The sequence below is a fragment of the Etheostoma spectabile genome, unplaced genomic scaffold, assembly GCF_008692095.1.
Source record: "Etheostoma spectabile isolate EspeVRDwgs_2016 unplaced genomic scaffold, UIUC_Espe_1.0 scaffold172, whole genome shotgun sequence".
NCBI lineage: Eukaryota > Metazoa > Chordata > Actinopteri > Perciformes > Percidae > Etheostoma > Etheostoma spectabile.
Window position 1 is genome coordinate 453651 of NW_022605573.1, and position 5708 is coordinate 459358.

The 5708-nt window shown below is 43.7% G+C and overlaps 1 protein-coding gene across 1 annotated transcript in view; it reads right to left on the reverse strand.

Annotated features, from left to right (window-relative positions):
- Positions 1 to 5708, reverse strand: part of si:cabz01090165.1 (leucine-rich repeat and fibronectin type III domain-containing protein 1-like protein) — a 428959-nt gene that overhangs the window by 128120 nt on the left and 295131 nt on the right. The window lies entirely within an intron of this gene.

A 5708-nucleotide genomic window follows, 5' to 3' on the forward strand; every position in this document is an offset into this window, starting at 1 on the left:
AAAGGCCACAGTACAGCCATCACAACTTTTCCTTGATTCTTTTCAGGAACTCTGCAACTTTAGTAACATCTGACCGAGAAGAACAATGACTGAATTTAGTTCCTGGACCCCTAAAAGTCCTAATAGTCCTATACTATTAGGGTGAAGGTTGCAGCACTGAACACCATTGATCAATCACATTAGTCTCTAGGCTGCTATAACCTGACTACAACATTCAGCTACAATTGGTTGACAGTTTTTTGCCAACAAGCCCTCACAGCAAAATAGTAAATTAGCTATGCATCACTATCAGCGTCTTCCATAAATGGACACGTTTTCTGGTCTGCCACCTCTAACCTGGGTGATGTTAGGAAAAGATGATCATCATAACTAAACTCAATGCTCAGTGTTGGAATGGGATGCTGACAGATGTATTTATTTGGTCTATCGCTCCACGTCAGCACGTCTCCGTACCAACATGATGTCAAACATCCGTCACCCAGTAGGAAAGCCCAAAGAACAAACAGCTTGACGGGAAAAGGAGTGGACGACATGCAGCCAACGGATTAGGGTTGGACAGAAGCCTGGCTGCAAGGTGGACCGTGTCGAAGCTGAAGCTAATTGGGTTTTTCCGGGCCTAATTTACCTAATCTCCGTTGGTTCTTCAGGTATTTCTTTGGACCTTTCTCATTTAGTTCGGTTGAATTGTTTTAGAGTTGGTTTCCCCTCTTGGTGCGGGTTCGTTTTGGCAGATGGGAACGCAACAATCACTCTCATGTGTTGAATGTAACGGAATCGCGGACCTAAATGCAGATATGAGACAGAAAGAAAGGAGAGACTTTGTAACAAAGATATATTAAGAAAATTATAATCCATATTCATAACTTTAATAACAATGATAAAACATCTTTGATAATTTGCCAATAATTGAATCTGTACTCATACCAATACCCAACACACCTAATTATCCCACAAAGCCGGACGTCTTGAACGCCACACCTTTCCTGATCTTCATCCCCCCCCCCCCCCCCCCCCCCCCCCCCCCACGCAAAGGCAGAAGTGAGAGGAACGTGTTGAGAAACGCGGAGTGGAAAAATAATCACCGCTGCTTCATATCTACATCTCTGTAGATGAGTGCTTCTTAACAGATGAAAGCGCTGCGAAGATACGGAGATGGAGAATACTTTGAGCAAAGGAGGGAACACAGCCCGATAATAAATAGTCTCGCTACTCTATTATTCGACCAAGAGCCGTGAAATAAAAACCTAGATGTGACAATACCTGCACTAATAACAGTCTTCTCAATTTATTTTCTCCATTGCGTTCATTAAATCCTTTATTTCTCCACTGTTTCTTCTCTTTCTCTCCCTGCCTCCTCTCTCTGTTCATTCATTTATTCGTCCCTTGTGGTTTTGTTTCTCAACGAAGTGAGATGAGCGTTTTCTATGCGCTTTAGGTCTCCAAGCATTGCTTCCCATTAGCAGCGAGCTGAAATCTGTCACAGACTGAGAGCCTTTTGTTCGGCACGCCAGCTCCTCGCTATTGTTCAACACAGGGACTCGTATCAGCGACCCAAAACCCTCTACAGCCCTGCCACAAAGAGGCTTCTCTAATGTAGCTGCATGAGGTTGGAAAAAATGGATCTGAAGAGATTGAGCATGAAGAGAACCCAAAATAGAATACAAAAGCATAGAAAGTATATGTATCACACACAGAGATAGGAGACAATATGGTTCACAGAGTCATTCCTAGCATTGTTCTTACTCAAATTGTTAGTAATGAACTGTTAAAATAAAAAAAAGAGCTTTTTCCAACTTGCATACAAGCACACAAAGTCTTAAAGTTTTTACTGTTTGGTGTATGAATAATACATGAAGTCACAGGTGTTGGAAACTACTTTTTCAAGATTATTACAAGACCTCCGTCAACAGTCAGATCGTTGTTGTCGTGAACGGATCAAATAATTTCTGAAAAATAACCGCAGTTTCTTTTAAGGTTATTACCATACTTATCTAGGCTTCCCTGAATGCATAACAGTGCTTTAATTATTGATACAGAACATGGCTTTTTATTGCCTTTGAGTGGATTATTCTTTTCACATCCATTTTTATAGGCAATGAAAAGTAACAGTGGATAGTTTCTGAGAGCGTTGGGTGGTTCCCATCAATTCAATTTTATCCAAAGGAGCAAGTCATGTCAAGAGTTATCACAAGACACTTTCCAGATAGAGTAGGACTAGAACACACTAAAATTCACAAGGACCCGACAGTTCTAGTAATAACCCCCAAGCGCCAGAAACTAGTGAAAGCATTTGGTGCGACAGTGGCGAGGAAAAACTCCCTTTTAGGAAGAAACCTGGGACAGATCCAGGCTCTCGGTAGGCGGTCTCTGACGGGCCGGTTGGGGGTGTGATGAATAGTGGCAATAACAGTCATTGTGGATCCTGTCCCTGTTCACAGTCTCTGTGTCACGCACCAACGGGGGAAATGAAACGCCAAACACCGGCCACAACAACGGGACAGTTGAGGTTAGGAAAAACAAAAACCAACCACGTGGGACGCGATCCCCGGTCTCAAAGTCCTGTGTTGTTTGACCCCCCCACCCCCACAACCAACCTCCCTATGCGGACTATCACCTTTTCGATACTACTCGCTACCGTAAATCGTTCTGTCATCTCAAAATAGGCTTCCCATTAAAATGCATTAGTACAAAATTTGTAATTAACAAATGAAAATAACGACATTAATGTAATCTGTACATGAAACAATAGATTAAATAACGTGACAGTTTCACAAACTGCCATGAGACTGGGCTGAGATATGTGGCTTGTGAGAAATGGTTCCACTGTTTACATTGGGTGAAAGAATCGCTCATAATCTGTGTTCACTTCTCCCGTTGGACTCGATAAACTCAGGACCTGTCGCTGGTCTCCCAACGATGGGTGACCGTGACGGAGCCCATGGGACACAGAGACAGGAAGTTCCTCTGAGCTGGGGCGTCTAGTTTCTAAACAGCGTGCCTTGACCAAAACAGAGTATTTCCAGGAAATGAGAGCGCGTCTGACCTTCGGAGTTCGGAGTGTCGGATATAAACATGTCGCTGAGGTTGTGAACCTACAACACCTTCATCACTTCCTTCAATCAAAGCCGGCAGAAGCATTCCCTCTCTGCCAGTGTTTGGTATTTGGACATATTTAGCTTCTACTGTATAAATGTGATGTCAAGTTTGACAAGACAAGCCACAATAATGAAAGAAAAGTGTCCTTTTAATTTTGGACCCTCACAGGAATCCTCAACAATGGCAACAATGGAGTGTGTAGTGAAAAGACTCGGCTCACAAAGGGAAGATGCTCCTGGACGCTTCTTCAACGCAGCTGAAAACCTATTCAGTCAGCAACGAGGGGGCTTATTTCGCTCTGTGAATGGAGCACTTGGCAGTCAAATTGCCGTTTGTGGATACTGTCTGAATGCGCGGCGTCTCCCTGGGGAGCAGACTCAATCCTGCTTCCAAATTGTTTACCAACTGAAAAGCAATCACAGCGTTAAAATCCAGTGATACATTATACATGATGAGAGATGGAGGAATAAAATCCTTCCTTAAAAACTGGTGGGTGGGTGTGGAAGGATGGATGGATGGGTGGATGGGTGGGTGGGTGGATGGAGGGATGGATGGATGGGCAGAAGGATGGATGGATGGATGATGGGTGAATGGATGGATGTTTGGATGGATGTGTGGGTGGATGTTTGGATGGGTGGATGGGCAGAAGGATGATGGATGGATGGATGGGTGGGTGGGTGGATGATGGATGGATGATGGATGTGTGGGTTGATGTTTGGATGGGTGGACGGGCAGAAGGATGATGGATAGATGGATGGATGGATGGATGGATGGGTGGGTGGGTGGCTGATGGATGGATGGATGATGGATGTGTGGGTGGATGTTTGGATGGGTGGGTGGATGGGCGGAAGGATGATGGATAGATGGATGGGTGGGTGGGTGGATGATGGATGAATAACTTTAACATATCTGTTTTATAGATATGAAATTGAAGCATATTTTGCTAATAACTTATGCAGATATTAATATCTCACAGTAAAGAAAAACATGGGCCCACATTTCTTTTTCACCTTTCCTTACATACTTAAGTTATTTCTTGAAAATAAAAAGTAGACACTCACAAACGTGAGGTTACAGTAAAGGAGGAGGAATGCTGACGTAGCTTTCCAACATTGTTTCCTGTAGTGTTTGGATTTAGTAGATGTACTGTGAGTAAAATATGAAACACTAGGGGGAGGCATTTCGCTGCAAGATATTGCAATACTTTGATGTGTTGAATTAAAATGAAATAAAACATATGAAGAGTGTTGAAGGAAGCCATCCACGCCATTAAAAAAAAAAAATTTGACCCGGGGACAACAGGAGGGTTAAAACACTATTGCTAAATTCATATAGTTTTCATCAAGTACTTTTTAAAGTTCATTATACTTATATATTTTATTATTTAGTATACTTGCATTTTGTGTTTGTACTAGAACATGTTTACATACTTTAATGTTAAAATATATATATAAAACATATTGCCAATGGCTGCTGCACCTGACACAAGCCTTCCGTGATCACCCCCCATCACTCCCCCCTTCACATGCAGTTGCTAGCCCCCTCTGTGACCACCCACCCCCCCCCCCCCCCTCCTGCACACAGGTGCTAGTAGCCAAGAAGTACACGGAGGATTGAAAAAAACATGATGGGCTCTACAGAAGAGGTCATTTTTTCACCGGACGCCACAATCTTCTGAACATAGTCATACTGAGAGAGTTGTGTGGAGCTTTGTTGCAACTCATAACAGATTTAATGTAACGGACGTTCATTAATATAAAAAAGTCACCCACTAAAGCTATAAAGCACAAAGCAACAAATTAGAGTCTTATACACTCCCACACCTGTTCACATCCAAAAGCCCAAAAACCCCATAATCCTCTGTTGGAACCGCCCAGCGCTGTCAGAAACTAGGAACTCTTACTCTCCATTGCCTATAAAAACATTGTTACCGCCTCTCTCTGCTTTACAGCTCATGCAGATAAAAGTCAGTGTCCTCATCTTGGCTTTTAAGAGGTAGCAGAAATGTCCTTGTCTTCTGCTTGCAAAAAGATGCGTCCTCGCTCACCGGGAGGCTAATACTTTACAGTATGTACGGAGACACAAGCACTCGGGGGTAAGAGACAACACAATGCAAGGTATGAGGACGCCCATGAACACACAGTCATGTATTAAACATTTGTTTATGGAGCAACAAAAGACAGAATACAGAGTGTATCTGGTCTGTTTGGAGGTCATGTTTACAGCATGGAGGACCAGAGACGGGGTATTGCATCTGTAAAACAAATTACACATAGTTACGATGTTGTGGTTTCATAATTCAGATTCTTAAGAAAGGCTAGCAGCCCACACAGAGCCCAGGCACAGCAGCCAGCTTCACTGGACCGCAGTTCAGGTTATTTGTGAGACCAATTAGCTCAGTCTGCATTCACACAGCCTGCGTCAAGAAAGCGGGGCTTCACGTTTTGTAATGTGGGTACATTTAGGCTGCAGTGGGGGGGGGGAACCCGAGTGTCGTCGGTTCAAGTCCCCATACGGACCAAAGTACCAAGCGTGGATCAGTAGCTGGAGAGATGCCACTTCACCCCCTGGGCACTGCCAGGTGCCCTTGAGCAAGGCCCTGTACCCCCCCC